Source organism: Notamacropus eugenii, chromosome 1 (assembly GCF_028372415.1).
Source record: "Notamacropus eugenii isolate mMacEug1 chromosome 1, mMacEug1.pri_v2, whole genome shotgun sequence".
Taxonomy (NCBI): Eukaryota; Metazoa; Chordata; class Mammalia; order Diprotodontia; family Macropodidae; genus Notamacropus; species Notamacropus eugenii.
Genome location: NC_092872.1, coordinates 237,165,039 through 237,185,510, shown reverse-complemented (window position 1 = coordinate 237,185,510; position 20,472 = coordinate 237,165,039). Strand labels below are relative to the sequence as shown.

The 20,472-nt window shown below is 40.2% G+C and overlaps 1 protein-coding gene across 4 annotated transcripts in view; it reads right to left on the bottom strand.

Moving 5' to 3' along the window:
* The window catches only part of P4HA1 (prolyl 4-hydroxylase subunit alpha 1), a 65,606-nt gene extending 47,921 nt beyond the window's left edge, over nt 1-17,685 (bottom strand). For 2 of the 4 annotated variants that reach the window (XM_072628217.1, XM_072628218.1), the window contains exon 1: nt 17,564-17,670. The gene's annotated coding sequence lies outside the window, so the exon portion shown is untranslated. Of the gene's footprint in view, nt 1-17,563 lie in introns of all 4 variants that reach the window. The other 2 variants (XM_072628220.1, XM_072628219.1) reach the window with 2 other exon arrangements.
* Nucleotides 17,686-20,472: the final 2,787 nt, after the last annotated feature.

Genomic DNA, 20,472 nt, shown 5'->3' with positions numbered 1-20,472 from the left:
GACTGTCCTTCAGATACCCAAAGACAGCAGTTCTGTCACCTCCGCCTACAGGCAAGTTCAGACATCCCCATCCTCAAGCTCCTTCAAATGATCCTCATGAGGCATGAATTTGAGGCCCTGCACCATTCGGGCTGCCCTCTTCTAGACATTGTCTAGTTCAACGTCTTTAGAAAAATTGAGCATCCAGAACTAACAGTCTTCCAGACTGGTCTTTCCAGGGTTGAGCACAGTAGGGCTGTCACTTCATTGTTCAATAATGTACCTCTTTTAGATTGTTATTTTCCTTGGCTTACATGCCATACTCCCAACATATTAAAACCTACCAATCTTTCTAAAGTCACATCCAGCCATACCTCCCCTCAAATCCAGTCAATCAGCAAGCACTTACCAGGTGCCTAACAAGTGCCAAGCACCATACTTGCACGTAAGAAGATGTTTTTGGGGTTGGGTTTTTTTGGGGGGAAGGGTTGTAAGCCCAAGTGCAAATGTAGAATAGTGGTCATAACCCTGCAATTAGAGTTGAGAACGCATGAATTTGAATCTAGCTTCAAGCCCTTACTAACTACATAAAGTTTGGGCAAATGACCTCTCTAAGCCTTAATTCGCTGATACATAAAATAGGGTGAACAGCATGTACCTCACTGTACTGATTGCTGTAAGGCTCATGCATGATAATCTGCAATTTAAGTAAAGCACTCTGTGAACTTTGGAGAGCTATAAACATGTCAGCTGTTATCATCCACTTGAAATATCTTATTATATGTGGCCCAATGAAATGATCTCTCAAGAATCCACAACTGATTAAGCACCTAGTATGTTCACTGAAGGTACAAACGCAAAAGTGAGACCCAGGCCCTGCCCTGAAAGATCTTATATTCTCATTCTGATTGTCTTCTACTCGGTTAGCTACAATGCCCATTCAGGTTTGTGTCATACCCATTTGATGAATACATCTTTTTTATTCAAGCCAATGATAGGGACAGGCACTAGGCCTATTTACATTGGTACTCCTGTGTGAGGCAGCTCTACCAATGCGGGCAGCTACCTTCTCTGCAACTTACAGTATGAGTTTCCTAAAGCGCTCAGAGATCAAGTGATACGCCCAGAGTCACACAGCCAATATACGTGCCAAACATATACTGTTTGGGCCTGAACTGAATCTTCCTGGCTTCCAGGCCAGGAACACAGGGCCAAGCACAGATCCTTGGGACACTCTACTACAGGCCTTTCAAGATGACATCAAACCACTAATAACTACTTTTTGGGTTTAGCCATCCCACTAATTCTAAATACATCTATTTGTGTTATCTTCTAGCCTGCATCTCACCATCTTTTCTGTAATAGCCCAATGCTATAATAAAATCTATGTAAATTTTATCTGTCGTGTTCTCCATCATAAATAGTATCTATCATTTATCTATGGTGTTCCCCATCATAAATAATATGTACTATTTATATAGCCTTCAATGTTTGCTAAGGGCTCTACATACATTGTCATTTTAACCACCACAAAAACTATGGGAGATGGGAATTATCATCCTCATCATCATTGCCCCTTTTTACAGAGGAGAAAACTGAAGCGGAGCACAGTCAAGCTATTTGTCCAGATTCTTCCAGCTCGGACGTGTCTGAAGAAGCTTTCCTGACTCAAGTCCAATACCCTGGTCACAAGCACTGCCCAAAATAAGGCAGAGGTTGGTCTGTCCTAGCCTGTTGCTCATGCCATTCTAGGCAGCTGGATGGTGAAGCAGAGTAAGCAACAGACTCAGAATCAGGAAGACCTGAGTGTGAATCTTCATCTACTTTCCGTGATCTTTCCAAGCAAGGTCGGCTGGGTAGAGCACTAGCTTTGGAGTCAGAGGACCTTGGTTCAAAGTCTCTTCCCTCCTCTATATGTGTATTTGGGCAAGCTCCCTACCCTCCCTGGGCCTTACCTGGAATAGGAGGGGCTTGGACTAAGTGGCCTGAGGTCCCTCCTAGCTTTGGAACTTAGAGCCTGGTAAATTACAACTAAGATGAACTCCTTCCATCTGTCAACAAAAACGTCCTCTTGACATGGCTCTCTCGTAATCAGTCCCCCGGGAATTGTTATTTTGGCTATTCAAGGAAACTACAAGTTTATCACCAGCCCTTTATAACTTTGCAATTTGCCTCTTGGATCCAGTTCCTTCACTTCTTCTTCCCTTACCTTTTTCTGTATATAGAGTACCCTAATGTTAGGAGTCAATAGTGTCCCACTCAGGTAGGCAGAAGTATCAAGTACATCAGAATGAGAGCTGGGAGGGACTTCAGAGAGCATCTAGTTCAGTCTCCTTTTCACATAATTGGGAAATGGAGGCTTGGAGGAGATGTGACTGACCAAAAGACCACACAAATGGAAGGACCAAGGCAGGATCCCAAATTCAGATTCTATTACGCTAGATATTTTTAAATAGATTTTGACTGATAACTTTTTTTTTTACACCATGATTTCCTCCTACGTCACTCTTCCTGCCAGTCCCATAGTCATCCATTATAAAAAAGAATGGATTTTTTTAAAAGACAAAAAGAAAAAGAGAAAGAAAAAAATTCTGCACTGTATACCAGACATTTTAATGGAAAACATACTGTTGTGTCTCAGATAATGATTCAATTTTCAAACAGATCAATGTAAACAATGCTACCAAATATTATATTTACAGGTAATACATGAAGTAATATCAATTCGATTAGCAAGAATTTATTAAGTATCTATGTGTCAGGCACTTGGGATACAAAGGAAAAAAATATATACTCCACCCTCAAAGAGCTTACAGGATACAAAGAGAAAGAACATGTATACACAGAAGTCAATGCAAAATAATATTGGGGTGGAGGACACTAACAACTTCAGGGATCAGAAGTACTATAGGAGGGAGCACATGAGCTTCTTGAAAGGAGGGAGCACATGAGCTTCTTGAAAGGAGGCAGATATTCGTAACAGATAAGATAGTAAACAAGTCGGGAAGCAAGTTACTTAGTATCTGTAATCCTCAGGTTCCTCATCTGAAACCCAGGGGGCTGGGCTTGCGGGTCTCTTAGATCCCTTCCAGCTCCAAATCTATGACCCTCTGGCTCTGAGGGGTGAAGTGGGGAGGTCAGCATTCCAAAGATGGAATGAGAAACGGAGCGTCATATAAAATGCGGAGTGCAAGAGGGGGAAGATTATGTAAGTAGTCTGGGAAGATAGGCTGGAGTCAGAGGGAAGGGCTCTGAATTATTTTTTCGGAAGGGAACAGAAGGAAAAGGGGAAGAACCAAGATAGAACTGCTAAGTAGCTCCACAGTGCCTAGAGCACTGGGTCTAGGGTCAGGAAGATCTGAGTTTAAATCTGGTCTCCAGTGAGTCTCTGCACAATGAAATCACATCTTTAAGAACTACAATATGTACTAGCCCCATCAGAAGACCTGGGAATAAGAGAATGAAGTGTTTGATCCCAGGCATGGCATTTTAGCCATAAGCACCAATAAGGAAGGTCCAGAAGGGCAGCCAGAGTAGAGGGCCCCAAGATCATGCCATAAAGGGATCACTTGAAAGAACTGGGGACATTTAATAGGAAAAAGAGAAGACTTCAAGAGAGCAGGACAGCAGCTTTCAAGTACTGAAAGGGCTATAAAAAGGGATTGGTCTTGTTCTGCTTAGGCCCTTTATGGCAGAACTAAGAGTAAAAAATGGGTAAAAGTTGTAAAGAGAAAAAGGAAAAAACTTCCTAATAATTAGAGCTTTCTGGAAGTGGGATGGACTCCCTCAGGAGAGAGCTTGAAGGACATTTGTTGGGTCTGGCAAAGAAGGGATTCGTTTTTATGAATGGCTTGTATTTTTTGGCCCTCAATTCCACCCAGCCTCTGAAATTCTATTTGTAAACTTTTAAGAAAAAATGCATTTGGTCTGGTAGTGGTCAAAGTACAGAGTCTCTGCTCCCCAAAGCTTAAGGCATTGTCTGGAACACAGAACAAACAAAAGACTTCTGTGCCTGCTCCCAACTAACCAAAAGGTTAGGACAAATAAGATTTGAAAAATCATTACAAAAAGATACTCTCCAAACACAGATTTTCTGCAGGAGAAAAAACTTGCTTCTTATTCTTACCTCTGGCACAGAGTGACTTCTGTCTCTCCAACAGCACTTAATAACTCCTTTTCCCTTTTACAACTACCTAACTCTCCCAAGAAACTCTCTCTTATCTCAGAAGAATTTTAAACGTTTAAAGTCCCAGAAAGGGGCTTTAGGATAGGATTTTAAAGCCCCAGAAAGGTTAAATTTTTTTAGTACACATTTAAAGCAGTCACAAGACTTAAATATATAATCTACTCATTTGTTAGTTATTAAAAATAATGTCATACAATCAATAAATATAAAAGTATTAAATAGCTAAATGACAGGAACAAAAATCTCAAGGTTATTTTTGTGCTATTTAAAATTAAAATAATAATGATCAAACACATATTACAGTGGTAGACAAAAACATTCAATTCTGATCTCATAAGGCATAGATATCCACAATCATGGAACAGTCCTGGATCTGAAAGTCTATCTTTTTGCATATTCTCCTTTTGCAGAAGAGGAAACAGACTTGGCCAAAGTCACGTATCCTGAGTTTGGAGTAGAGCTACAAGACCCCAGTATTCTTACTCCTGAATCATCGGGACTTTATTACAACAAATGACATCATCTGTGAAAATGAAATCAGAGAAAAATATGCAAACTACGTCATTCAAAAAGATGATTCTCAAGCAAAATAAATCACATGGCACAATGAAAAGAATGCTGGATTGGAGCGGGGTACCTAGGTTCAAATCCTGATTCTGCCATTTATTGCCTAATGTAACATTTGGCAAGTAACTTAAACCTCTCTCGGCTTCAGATGTCTCATGTGTAAAATGCTGGGCTACTCTGAAGGTCTTTTCTATCTCTAAATGTATAAGCTTTTGTATCATAATTAAATATTCCAAAAAAGATTCAAGTCTCGACCCGAGTGTATACTGCACATTTCCAAAAACACAGAGTAGCGAAATAAAAACTTCTATTGGCTGTGTGACAACAGAGCCTCTTTGGGAAAAGCTTCTAGAACATAACAGATGAACAGACTTCCTCTCCTGGGATCCTGCCAAAGTGCAAGTCTTGGACTGACTGAGGAGCCTAGAATTTTCTCGGTGTTGTTCAAATAGGACTTCTTTAATTATTTGCTTTTAATTTAATAATGTTTATAAAGGAACAATTTTTTCCTTCTAATAACATATCTAATCTTAAAAATTTAGTAAAGTTTTCATTTTAGGAGAAAGTTTAGATATTCCAGACCTGAGAATACAATTTATTTGCTTTTATCTTTTTTCTTTTTGCTCTTAAATTTTTTTATTGATAACTTTTGCCTTCATATTACATTCTTTCACAATACATCTCCAGCCACACCTCTCCACCCCCCCATGCAGCCTGTTCTCATAAAAAAGATGAAAAACATGAAACAAAAAAATTCAGCCAAACTAACTACCCACTACCATATCTAGCAATAGTAACAATTTTTCTACATTCATCATGTGCCCACCTCCAATAAAGGAAAGGAGGTTTCTCTCAGTTCTTCAAGGCTCAATATAGTCACTTTAACCACATAATATTCATTTCATTTTGGGGTTTTTTTCCCATATACAATGTTTTAGCTGTATTTATGATTGTCCTGATTCTACTCTCATTCTGTATCAGTTCACAAATGTTTCCAAGCTTTTCTGAATTCATATTTGTTGTTTCTTGTGGCATAGTATTCAAGTACCAAAATGTGTTTAGTCACTAAGAGGCACTCCCCCCTGTTTCTAAGCATTTGCTCCAACAAAAAGCGCTGCTATGAACATTTGGGTGCATATGGGACCTTTCCCCTTTTTACCTGAAGCATATGACGAGAAGTCACCACTAGGTCAAAAGCTATGGGCAAAGTGGTTTTCTCAGTACAATCCCAAGTTGCTTTCCAGAATTGTTGGACCAATTCCAGCAACAGTCTATCTTTCCACAGTCCCTCTCATGCAGAATATTTCTATCTTTTGACATTTTTGCCAATTTGCTGAATGTAAGGTGAAATCTGAGCGTTTATTTGCATTTCACACATTTGGAGCAAACTTGTGGTCAAAAGTTTGTAATTCTTCTGTTGAAAATTGTGTGGTGTGTGTGTGTGTGCTGTGGGTGTGTGTGGGTGTGTGGGTGGGTGTGGGTGTTACCATTTATTCTTTGGGGAATAGCTCAGTCATATATTTGTATTAATTTCTTATATATAAGCTGTAGACCCTTATCAGAGATATATTAATACACATCAGTTGCAAAGATTTTGAAACTGGCAGTTTCCCTCATCTTAGCTGCAAAAAGTTTATGCAAAACTTTTTGATATCACTTAAATGAAATTATTTATTCTCTAATCTCCTCTATTCCTTTAGACAAGAATTCTCCTCTAGCCATAGTTCTGACAGATGCAGTTAGAATTCAATAGTTTATTCAGGATTTCCATGTCTTCTGCCCTCACCAGTCTATACATGAAATCCTAAATTATTTAGCCTGCAAAAAATACCTACAATAAGCTCATTTCAAGTGTTCTCTTTCAATATCTAAATGCCTAAGAGATTCTAAGATTCTAAGTTATTGTTTATTGACCAACCAACCCTATCACCTTTGTCCTACTGCCTGCTTAAAGCACTGATTTATATAAATTATTAATAGCACCACCAATCCTTCACTTTGATTTGTCCTCAGTCTCACTCTACGAAAGATCTTACGTCAGGTAATTTGTTATAAAATCTCAGATCCAAATACCCCCAGAAGATCCTTAGGAGTTCTGGCTAGCTGTGGCACAGATACTTTCTCTTTCACATCCCCACTGAATCTATTAAAACAGAACAGAAACAACCTTTTATATTAAGATGGAAAATAGGGATGCATCTCTCAGGCCACATCCCAACAGCATGCCTTATTTTAAAAATAACAAACATTAATATTGGAATGAGTAAATAATGACAAAAAAATACTATCAAGTCTTGGACTGACTGAGGAGTGTAGAATTTTCTCGGTCTTGTTCAAATAGGACTTCTTTAATTATTTGCTTTTAATTTAATAATGTTTATAAAGGAACAATTTTTTCCTTCTAATAACACATCTAATCTTAAAAAATTTAAAAATCTTTAAAAATTTAAAAATATTAGAATATTAAGGGTTCAAATACTGGCTTTAAATAGTAGCAAAGACTCTTGGGAAATGCAACAGTATCTCCCTTCCTCTCAGGCAAGTTTAGGTGGAAGAAGACTGTTGATACAAACACAAGCTTCACTGCCACACTCATTCCAGGAAAGCCCTGCTCTACCGGTTCGGTGGGATCAATAAAGCCTGCGCATGGATTTCGAAACAGTCCTACTATACTGTAAATATTTACAACTTGGAATTATCAGGATTCATTGAATTAGTAGTACAAGAGATTCAGTGAATTACTAGAACACAGAATTTGGTAAATATTGGTCTGTTTTAAAAACAAATTTCTTGCAAGAAAAAAAATTAAAAAAAAAACAAAAACCGAAGTCTCCCACAGGAATCCCTTCAAACACAGAATAGATAAGAGTTATGAGGTATGGTAAACTCTGACACCAACCTTTTTGTTCCACCAAGAACCCATTTAATGTATTGTAATCTTAATGATAAATAATAATCTATAGCTTCTAGGTTGTCCTCTCTGTTATCCAATATGGCACCAACAGTCACCCCCTAGACAGCTTCTTATTAATTTGATCTTCCTTATATCCTCCTCTTTGTAAAGTGTCCCAGACTTCTATACTCAGCCTTAAATTCTGAGAGCTTCCAACAATTCAAAAGAATATCATTTCAAGCAACTATCTGGTTTAGCTCATTAAGGTGTGTTACTATGGTTGCTATGATCACACCGCAGATGTTTTCAAGTCAAATGTGGAATTAATACTAATAGAACTGGTAATGCCTTCTTGCCTATCTAAGTATCTTGATTTTTTCACTTTACTTCAAAAATACAAGGTACACATCTGAGGCAAAAACAGCTTTTTCTCTAAAACAACCAGGGAAGACCATTTTTCCTGATTTTTAAGGGCCAAACATCTTCTCCTCTAAATGGCAAACTTTTTGAAAACAGGCTTGCTATTATATTTGTTTTTCTATAAAGTCATTTAATAAAATGCTCATTGAATTAAACACCCAACCATCAGGCATTTCCCTTCCTTATTGCTTTGGTATCGCTAAAAAAAAGCACCAGAGGAAAAGTCAGAAGACCTAGGTTCAGACCTAGGCTTCTTCTTAACTTGGACTAATCATCTGTCATCTTCAATCCAAGTTCCATTATCTATAGAAAGAGGAATACCTCTACTACCCACCTCACAGGGTTGATATGAAGATCAAATGAAATCATGTACATGAAAGCACTTTATAACCCCAAAATGCTAGAGAAGCAAAAGCAATAAAGATAGAAGGTAGATCCAACCAGATAATATGTGTAAATGCAAATTAGTCAAGACTCAGAAGAGTAGGGTTTGGGAATCCCAGCAGTTCCAATGGGCTATGTCTTGAAGGCTCTCCAAAAGCTGTCTTTACCCCTGAAAGTTTCAGTGACTGCAACAACGTAAATGCAAAGAAAAACTGAAAATGAATGTTGCAAAATTACAAAGAACTTAGCCTCAAAGAAAACATATGAGATGACACTTCCCCATCCACTCACCCCTCAACAACTCCCTCAAAGAGGTGTGAGGAGAGGCAGTCCACAGATATGAGACATCATATGTGTGTCTCATGCACATATTTGCCAGATTTTCCCCCTAATGTATTGTTGGTTTGGGGTGGGGTGGAGGGTTCTCGTCATCTTTTTTTTAACTTTTTTTTTCAAACAGGTTGGGAGAGGGAAAGGGACAGAGGTGATATCAAGACAAAAGATAGCAACAAAAATTATTTAAATAAAAGAAGTCTCAAGAGGAAACAAAAAAATACTGGGTAAATGTTTCCCACCATCCTTGCCACCCTCAACCTTGTAGAAGAACCTTGATTTTAAACTTATAACTAAAAAGTTATTCCAATTTAGCAAAATTAATTGCACACATTCCAGTTTTGTTCTCCTCCTCTGCCCTAGCTCCATTTCACAATAATGTGTTTTTTCAATGTTGTTTTAAAATACATCAACCTCTTAATTGACTAAAAAGTCTAACAAATATTTAGTTTCATTCAACAACAAGAATTAAAGTGATGTTAACCCATTTAGGAAGGAATTCAATATGGAATTTGGGTTCATATTTGAAATCGGACAGCTGTTTGTACTCAGTGTTTAAAATCTGTTTTAACTAGGACCAAAAAGGTCAGGTTCCTCTAACCCAGGTAGGATTTCCAAATAAATGTAGAGTGGAGGGGAAATTTGAGAAAGAAGAAATAGATTCTATTTATTCACTACAACAACAGAAAAATATGCCAATCCTTTTGTAAGGATGGGCTACAGCTGCACACCTTATGTTTAAGATCTTCACACAACCTGTGTAGAATTTAATACATTTCACAGTTTTAGGGAAAAATGTCATTTGGTTTTCCCATACAGGACAGAGAACCTCAAATCCCAGGCATCTACCCCCACTCCCCAATTTTTTTAAGATTCATTATAATTCTGCCAGCAATTCCTGATTTTTTTTTTTTTTTGGAACAAAAGTAGACCCAGGAAAAAAGAATCCATGCATAAAGAAAGATGAGACAACAATTAAAAGTAATATTGTTTCAGGACAATAATAACCACCAACAAGAACTTTAGGGTAACAATGTAGGGAAAAAAAATCATACTGTGTAGTATATGCTTTGTTTTCAAACAACAAACATGAAATGAAGAGTTTGCTAAATTAAAAAGTACAATTTTGCCTTACTTTACGCAAATTAGCAAAGATGAAGAAAGATAAGGATCACCAATGCTGGTGGAGAAGGACAGAGACAGGAGCCTTGAGCTGGGCCTTCAAGGCTGGGGAGAATCTGAAAGAGGGGTAGGTAAGGGCAACACAGAGCAGGGGACTAAAAGTTAATTTAGTTCATATTTGTGTGGCACTTGGTCAATTTTAAATGTATTTTACAGGCATTACCTATTTATTCCTCACAATCGGCTTTCAGGTTGGTAGTCCAAGTAGTATTCCCATCTTGCAAGAAAATAATATCAGAGAAATTAAGTAAGCTACACAAGGTCACATAGCACAACCAAGACCCCACAGTTCTTTCTTTCTATGATAGCATGCTAGCTCTTAGAAAGAACATGGTTCAGTGAGGAGGTCAGGTTGCAATCTGCATTGGGAAGGCAGTGTAAATTTTTCTGTTGTACAGTCTGACATGTTCCAATGAATTCACCTCTTGATACTAACAATTTTCCAGCAACCTAAAATAGCTTTCTATATTCAACCAAATCTCTGATCTCATTCCCAGTACCAGTCATATCAAAACTACCATTTATTTAGAGGTATGATAGTGAGTGGATAGAGTCCTGGACTTAAGAGCCAAGAAGAACCGAGTTCAAATCTGACCTCTGACACTTCTTGGTTATGTAACCATGAACAAGCCATAACTTCTCTGAAATTCAGGCAACTCTTTACTTTTAAGGCAAGTTGTGATGGGTATCCCTGCAGGGAGTTTCCATACAGCAAAGAAAGCAAGCACTATTGGTCACTACAGCCCTCCTGGCTTTCTCATGTCAACATCCCTGGCTCTGGATTCACTTTCCAACTAATTCAATCTCACACTGTCCTCTCCCTTGAATTCTTGTCCCCTTACCCTAGTTTAGCTCAACTCTTTCTTTTAAAAAAAAAAAAAAATTCCCAAACATATATTATCTCTTCCTCCCACAGTCCCTGCTGCATACAAGAAATAAAACTTTAATAAATGTGTACTGTAGCAAAACAAATTCCCACCCTGCTCATGTCCAAAAACTATGTATCATTATGCAATTTAAGTCTATCACCTTTCTGGCAAGAGGAGAGCAATGTGTTTCATCTTTACTTCTCTGGACTTAAGATGGTTTATCATTCATTGCACTGATCAAAGTCCTGAAGTCTTGCAAAATTGTTTTTCTTGACCATGTTGTTGTCATTGTATAAACTGTTCTTCTGGTTCTGTTCATTTCCTCTCAAAAGTATTTATTTCTTATAGTATATTTCATTATATTCATTCACTATAATCCGTTTAGTCATTCCACAATAGAGAAGCGCTCTCTAAGTTTATACTTTGGGGTTTCTTCAGAAAGAATTGTTATAAATATTTTTTGCACATCTTTTTCTTCTTTCTTTGACCTCTTTGGGGATACAGGCCTAGGAATGGCATAGCTGGGTCACAAGGCATGCAGTTGGTGGGGGAGGGGAGGAGTTCCAAATTTATTTCCAGAATGGTTCGACAAATTCACAGCTTTATATTTGTATGCAGTGGACCCTCAGTTTACATGTTTAGTTTACATTTCTCTGATTATTAGTGATTTTAGAGCATTTTCATATGGCTTTTGATAATTTGGAGTTCTTCCTTTGAAAAATGACTGTTCATACCTTTCATATCTTCAGCATTTATCTAGTGGGGAATGGTACTTACGCCTTATAAAATTCAATCAGTTCCTTATAAATCTGGAATGTGAAACCTTTATCAGAGAAATTTGGTACAAAGATCTTTACGAGTTATCTTCAAATTTTAGCTGCATTATTTTTGTTTGGGCAAAAGCTTTTTTAGTTTTATATAATGAAAATCATCCATTTTATCTTGCATGATCTTCTCTATCCCTTATTTGATAATGAAATTTTCCTGTATTCACAAATATGAAAGGCAATTTAGTTCTCCCTTTTCCCAAATCTGACCCTGGATTACTTGGTTCTACTTGACTGCTGCTAAATAGCACTAATAAAAGTCAGACAAGAATGCTGACTAGGTCTGCTAAATTGGTCATCTAATCTGCCTTCCTGTTGTGGTTCTCCATTTATTTTATTTGTTTTCGTAATCCCAAATCTCCATTCCAGCTAGGCAAGTGGGTATTAAAATAGACAGAACACTGGTCCCAACTTGGAAGATCCAAATTCAAATTCAATCCGAGACACTTCCTCACTCTGTGAGCCTAGGCAAGTCATTTAGTTTCTGTCTGCCTTGGTTTCCTCATCCATGAAATGAGGAGAATAATAGCACCTAATCATGGGGTTATTGTAAGAAGCAAATGAGATAGTATTTGAAAAGTTCTTCATGCAGTGCCTGACACAAAGTGGGCACCTAATCAATGCTGATTCCCTTAGCTCCCTTCACTATTCCAAATCTCTCCTCAAACTAAATACATTCTTCTCAGCAGAGGGTCTTGACTGATACCTTACTGAAAACAAAACAAAACTGAGGCCATTTATTACAAGATCCCAATTCTGTCTTGCACCTCAAATTCCTTTGCCAAGGCCAACTCTCCTACTTAGACTTACATCCTCTTCTTTTCTCTGTAACTTGATCCCTTTACTCATCCCCTCTCTCTCCCTAATTTTCAATCTCTCCTTATTCCATCAGTTTCTCCCTAGAATCTATAAACATGCCGAGATCTCTCCCATTCTTAAAAACCTTCACTTGACTCTATTATATCCTCAAGCTATGTCCTAGCTCCCTTCCTAGAGAAACGTATATACATTAGTTGCCTCTACCTTCCCATCTCCCACTAACTTCTCAACCTCTTGCAATCTGGTTTTGGACCCCACCACTTGACTAAACTCTCCCTCCAAGTTTGCCAAGGATCTCTTTACTGATAAATGCAACAACCTTTTCCCAGCCATCCTTTGGGACCTCTCTGTAGCATGTGATACTGTTGACCATCCATTCTGGATGCTCTCTCCCCCTTGGCTCCTGGTTCTTTTCCTACCTGTTTGATCTTTCTCAGGCTCCTTCACAGGGTCATCATAGATGTCTCACCCCTTTTCAGTGCCTCTATCCTACCACTCTACTAAGTCCTCTTCTCTCTGTATACTCTTTAGGTGATCTCACCAGCTCCCATGGATTCATGGATTCCTATGTAGTTAGTTCCCAAAACTAGCTATCTGGTCCTCATTTTTCATCTCAGCTCCAAGTCATTAACTGGTTTGCTATATATCTCAGCCCATCCTATAGGTTACTTCAGCTTATGTTCCATGACACCTGAGACAGATACATACACACACACACACAAACCCTCACTTCTCTAACATCCATTTCTGTGAAGGACACCACCATTCTTTACATAAGTTCATAACCTAGGAATCATGCTCAGCTCTTCACTCATCTATTATACTCAATCAAGTCAAGTCTTATCAGTTCTACCACTACAAGATGGCATCCATTCCCTTCTCACCAGTGTAGTTCAAAGCCTTACCACTTCTCACCTGGACCACTGCAACACTCATTTCCCTGCATTTAGCCTCTTCCCTCTCCAATACATACAACTATTCCTAAAACACAAGTCACTTCCCAACTCAAGAAGCTCCAATAGCTTGCTACTGACTCTAGGATATACTATAAACTTCTCTGGTATTTTTACAGCCCAGATCCAGACTATCTTTCCAAATTACATGTGTGTGCTTCATCATGGAGCATCATCCTATCACATCCACTATGTTCCAATCAAATTAACCTGTGTTATTCCTCACATATGATACTCCACATCCTACCTTGGTGTCTCTACATGGACTTTCCCCCTTGCCTAGAAATCACTCTGCCTACCTCTGCCTTTTGGAACTCCTAGAAATTGTTCTACAGTTAGCTCCAAGGTCTTTTCCTACAAGAGGTTCTTCCCAATTCCTCAAAAGTTTAAGAATTCTTCTCTACTGAACCTTTATTTGTCATTTTCTGTCTGTCATTTCATTCAATATCATAACATTTTCTTTCTTCTCCCTCAAGAAGAATAAAAGTTATCTGAGGGGATGGAAGGAACAGTTTTCATTTTTGTCTTTATATCCCTAGGACAAGGCATAATACCAGGTACACAGCAGGTGCTTAACAAATGTTTGTTGGATTGAATTTTTATATAAAGGAGTCTCACAGGGCAGGGAATAGGTAAAATGTTAACAATGTCCATTTAAAGGAACCAAAAATGTTTAGCCTGGAAAACAGAAAGCTCAGAATAGGAATTCTCAAGTGAAGTCTAACCAGGTCTATGGACATTAATGGAAATGAGGCTATACAGTCCAAAGAAGCAAAGACTTGGGGAGATCATGTTAGTCAGAGGACAGAACTAAGAGCAATGGATGGAAGTCCCAGAGAGGCAACTTAAGCTTGAGATAAGGACTATCTTTCTAACCATGGGAGTCATCCAGAAGGGGAACAAGCTGTACTTGTATTTATTGGGGTCACATTCACTAGCAGTCTTAAAGCAAAGGCTGGATGATCAATTTGCTGGGAAATGTATAGAAGGAATTTTTGTTCAGATATGGGTTGGATTAGTTGGTCTCTTCCAATTCAGAGATTCCGTCCTTTTCTAAAAGTCTGTTCATACCATCCATCAAGTTCTAGTTTAGAATCTAAATAGACTACCATACTGAGTGGACAACTGCACAATTCAGTTTTCAAGAAGGGAAAATTATGTGATGCACAGAAATTCCAAAAGAATACTCTAATATTTTCTAAGTGTTATATCCCCCAAGACAATGTTTTAATAACAGAACCATATTTCCATTACAATGAATAATTAACTGTTGTTAGGTGTTTGGGGTTTTTTTTAGTAAAATGAGCCTCATTCCACAGAAATCAATGCTTGAAAACTAAGTTGGTATCCCTGTCTCAGGACTCTCTACACTCCAGTCCATTCTCTACTCAGCTACCAAAATAATCTTCCTAAAGAGGAGATATGATCATCTTACTTTCCACCTCACTCCCTCAATAAACTTCACTGTGTCCCTATTACCTCCAGGATCAAACAGAAAATCCTGTTTGGATTTTTAAAACCCTTTATAACTTAGTACCTTCCTACCTTTCCAGTCTTCTCACACTTTACTCCCCTCCGTCCACTTTATCCAATGACACTGCTCTCCCAGTTATCCCTCACTTAATAAAATACATCTCCTTCTAAGTTTTGCGCATTTTCACTGGTTTTACTGCCTGCCTGGAATGCTCTCACTTCTGCCACCTTACTATATCCTTAGTCTCCTTTAAGTCTTAGCTAAAACACAGCCTCCTGCAAGAATCTTTTTCCAACCCCCTAGATGCTAGTTATCTTTCCAAAGAGATTACCTTCCGTCTACCCTGCATATGAATAGCTGTTTGCAAGTTACCTCTGACATTAGAATGTGAGTTCCTGAGAATAGGAACTCTTTTTGCCCTTTTTTTTATCCCCAGTGCCTGGAACAATGCTTGCTGAATAAGCATATCTACCATAGGTCACAGGACTGGAAAAAAGTAACATGAATTTAATTTAATTCTCCTATAGTGCTGTCCCTGGGTTATCCTTATCTTTCAATCTTTAAAAATGAACTTTAAAGATCCTTTCTATTACAAATATCTGGGCCAATTTAGCATTCTTATTTCTTCTAGTTTTTATAACACAGACTAGTCACTGCAATAATCCTCTTACCAAAAAGTACATTGTGTTTTTAATACTTAAGTGGGTTTTCAGTATTTCAAGAGTTCAACTCAATTCAAGAGGTCAACTGGACAAAGACTGTACAAGTTATCTATTTCCAGTCTCAAGTCTATAGCAGACGCTTGACTTCAGTGATTTATAACAGCTATAGGATACAAAGCATACAGAAGTACATGCTGGAGCAAAACCCAAACTGATCATATTCTTTCAAGAATATGCAATCTGTACTTTCCAGATTGACCAATGTTATTCATCTTACAATTAATATTTATAATAAATAAAATAATACATGCCTTAAAAAAACAAAGTTCATAAGAGGCATTAATCTAGACACAAAAAATTTTAAAGCTCTTATTCAAAACTTTCCATACTTTTGAATGACCAAGTATATTGTAAATTAATGTTTTTTAAAAAGCTCATTTTGCATTTAGAAATCTAAAGCTAGCAAATCCCTCCAAAAAAGTATTAACTACTACCATTCCTGCCTCGTGAGAGGTATTTTTAACTATCTTAATAACACCTATTCCACATTCTCAGTCTAAAAATCTAAATAAAAGAGAAATAAGAGATTTTCTCTTGTGAAGTGAGCAAAAAAGGTTGTTGAAAGAATGTTGCTGCCACGTATTTCCCCTTCCCCCCACTCATTCCTTCTCCATGAAACTGGGATCTTAAACAGTTAAGTTAAAGCACACGGATCTTTAGCTTCTTACATCAATTCCAAGAGTAGAATCTCCATTTCACAATCCATTCTTTACGAAAGAGTACAAACTTGCAAGGACCACAATATTCTCAAGTCCAGCCTACATATACTCAAGTTTAGCTTTTTTTATTGCATCGTTACCAGATTTCTTTGAAATATGAATGGCTGCAGCCACCTATTCCACAAAAGTGAATCATTCACTTTTTTTAAGGAGGAATTACAAGATCCAATACTAATGTACCCTCCTTCAACAGCATTTTCGCCACATTATCCACTCCAGGTATTAACAAAAAGCTGAATTTGACTGATGGGAATCTTTAAAATCCACAGAACACTAACTCCTACCCGAACTCTTCACAAAAAAACTTAACGCAAACCGACTTCACTCTAGAGAAGATGACTAGGAGGAAAGGAAATTTAAAAAGATTTCCTCAGGCTAATTTGTGTCAACTGGTGGCTATTTCCTCTTCGCGCATGAAGTCCCGAAACCTTGGGCCCTGAACTTAAACTCTACAGCGGAGCTTTTCCAATTACAAGCCCTGTGCGCAATAGGAGTTCGAGATTGGACTTTTCTGGGCACTTGTATTTCCAGAGACCAGATGCCTCGTCAAGAGACCAGAGAGAGCCTACCTAGGGCAGGGCTTCTGGCTTTCGGAGAGGGGGAAAGTGAGATTGGGAACTTTGAGACAGCTCCGCTCCATCGGATCCTGCCATCTGCTTGGCAGGCCAAGAAATCCACGCCCAGTTCCCCTTATGTCCCCCTTCCCATTCTCCCATCCTCACCAGAGTGGGGGAGACTCCAGGGGAGGGCAGGGGGCACACGTAGGAGAGGGGCCTCTGGGGAAGGGTCTGATGAATTTCAAGCCCGGAAAGAAAATTCAAGAAGGTGGGTCCAGGTCCCTTAAGAATTCGGGCTGCTCCACTACTCAAGTGGAGGTGGGGGAGCTGTGGGGGAAGGACCAAGCCGTAAGGAGGGGGGCGATTCGGCACTTAAGCTGCGCAGAGAGAGAGGGAAGAAGAGAAGGAAAAAGTAAAGGAGGAGAGAGGAGAAAAGTGGGCATGAGGGGGAAGGAGAGGAAGGAAAGGGACTCAGGAGCGCCCACGGAAGCAGCTCGGGCTCCAGGAGCGTGCTGCGGCTGGAGTGCACAGCGGAGCATGAGATGGTAAACAGGGGCGACCCCCCCCCACCTCCTCCAACTTGCACACCCCCCCCAGCCCAGCTTGAGTCGGAGAGGAGAGGTGGCGCCGGGCTTCCAAGCCAGGCCCTGGAGCCCGCTGATAGCGAGGCGCCTCTCACCTGGGTAGGCAGTGGGGTAGAAGCCGTCCGCCCGCCCCCACCTCTTGCTCACACCCCGCTTTGCCCGTAAACTAGAGGAGACTCCCCTGCAGCTGGCAGCGGCTCGACTGAGCGATAGAGGGAGCCCGCAGGTCCTTTTATAGCCTCCAGCGGCGAGCCAGCCCGCCCCGCCCCTCCACGGCGAGGGCGGGGGCGGGAACTCGCACTCGGGCTTCCAAGCTGGACCCGCTCTACGTGAGCTAGATCACACCAGCACCTCGGTGCGCAGGCGCCTTGTCCAGCTGGCCCGTCCCAGAGAGCCAGCCGGCCCGGGAGAGGGAGAGGGAGGCGGGGCTGGAGCCCAAGTGGGATGTAAGGCCGCGTGCGCAAGGCTTCGCTGGCTCGCCTGTGGGTTAGGCTGGCTTCGCGGGCTCGCCCACAGCCCCGCCTTTAATTCCAATTTGAGCGCCCGAGGTTTTTCTTAGTGGACCGCCTCGGGCCACGCCTGTGGGTACCCTGTGCAGCAAAGGAAGAAAAAAAGCTGGAGAGAGTAAAGGATGCTAGAGAAAGAGGGTGGGGGGAAAGGGAGGAGAAGAGTCAGGATACTGGAGGCGGGATGAAAGCCCCTGGACCCCCTGTTTCAGGTTCACTCTGGCTGGCGCCCCTCACGCTACTCATCTGGGAGTGTGTTGTCTGTGGGACTGTGGGAGAGTCACTTACCCTCCGCCCGCCTCAGTTTCCCCCACTGTCAAATGGGGGTAATAGCACCACCTTCACCAGGATTGTGGCGAGGATCAAAAGAGATGATATTGTACAATAAGTACTTTAAGGCAATGTCTGCCACTTATGAATGCTATCTAAACGTTAGCTGTTATTCTCAGGTAACTTTTTGCATCCCCCCTAGTTTTGAGGTCCTGGGCAAGTCACTTAACCTCTGCCTTCCGCAGTTTGCCAGTGGATAGATTGCTGAGCTTGGAGTCAGGTAGACTCATCTTCCTGAATTCAAATCTGGAGTGAGATACTAGCCGAGTGACTCTTGGTAAGTCACTTAACTCTGTTTGCCTCAGTTTCCCCATCTGTCAAATGAGCTGGAGAAGGAAATGGCAAACCACTGCAGTATCTCTGCCAAGAAAGCCCCAAGTGGGGTCAGGAAGAGTCTGACAGGACTAACAAGAACACTACAACAATAAAAAAACCAAAACATAGTAATAGCTCCTTCATCCTAGGGTTGTCTGGAGGATCAAGTAAGACCATATGTGTAATCGGTTTAGTTCCTAGTAGGTGCTGAATAAAAATGTGTATTCCCTTACAGGGGATTAGCATTACTGCAGCATTGCAAATCTAAAGCTGTTTGCATAGGAATGTCTACAGGCTTAGGGAACTTGACTGATTTACCAAAAGTCAAACAGTAAGTGTCAGAGGGGAGATTTGAACCCAGCATCTCTGACTATAGAAATAGGGTTTTTTCCACAATCCCACAGATCGGCAGGTTTTTGGAAGACTGGGGAAAAGTGGAATCAGGAACTCAGAATTTTAATCCCACTTTTTTATGTAATTATGAAACCTTGGACAAGTCACTTTACTTTAGTCCTCAGCTTTGTCACTGTACATAGAGTGAGAGGATTGGACTAAATAACCTCTAAGATTTCCCTTTCCCCTTTCCAGCTGGTGAAGTGCCACCTTCTACAGAAAATCTTCTAGGACCGTCCCTCCCACTCTTGTTAGAAACTGCTCCCTTCTCAAATAACCTTGATTTCACTTCTCAACCAATCTTGTTAATTGTCTGTGTAAATGCTGTTCTCCCTACTCCCCCGGTTGAATATAAAATCCTGGAGGTTGTCCTCAAGGACAGTTTCATTTTTGTTTTTGCATTCTTAGTTCCTAACCTTGTATATGCTTACTATATGTTGAGTTGTAGCTTCAGTAAATGAGTCATTCATCTCTTCAATATCCATCTGGATTCAGCTGCCAACACTGGGGATTGTTTTATGAAAAGGTCCACGTCAATTACATTCTGTTCATTTATGGCTGTTGTTTACATGACAGGAAGCAAATATACCTGAATAGATTCCAAGAGGAAGGAAGGAAGGAAGCTACAGTGTAAGAAATGAGCGCTCACTTACTGAATAAGTATTATTGAAACTTACACCCAGGATGAAACTTATACCCAGGACCCTTTATCTCAGTGGTTGGGACCTCCCACCATCGCTGCCAATCACAAACCCTTTCCATCTTCACATTTAGTCGGTATGGCATCTTCTAGGGGCCAGCCTTTTGGGGGCAATGGTCTCCAATCTTGGAATGGTGCTGGGACAAGAGATGGTCTGTTGTCAGTCTGGGCCTCAAAACCTTTAGGTCTTGGTGTTGTTCATCCTTAGTTTTCTAAGAGGACCAATGACATCATAATGATGGGATAAAATAGAGGAAGATAGGTCAATGTCTTGACTTGAGAGTGAACTGGATTTAAGTGAGGCAGAGTTGCACAAAATCATCAGCCTCACTTTCTCTTCCAGAGTCATCAAAGTCCAGTGGCAGGACAAAAGTCTAGATGACTGGTGATGTCCCAGGATGCAGTGAATGATCTTGGTATGACTGACCAAGATCTAAGCCCTCCACAGCACCTACTTCAGTCACCTTCATGGCTGTTGAACCAAATTGTTCTCATACCCATTCCACCAGAGTGAACCCTAAAATCTTGTACCTTTGAGCAAATTCAGTTGAATGAAAGAGCAGTACAGAATATAGTCCAAACTTGGATGCAAGCATAACTGGGGAGTAGTTGTCCCCTATCCCAGTGGGAATATGGTTAATGGGAAAGCAGGTTATTCATGGTAACTAGACAGGGGCAGTGTAGGAAGGAAATATTCACCCATCCTACATGGAGTGAGGCTGAGGGTGCCCTGGTGATGGGGTGCTTGGGTGCATGTACT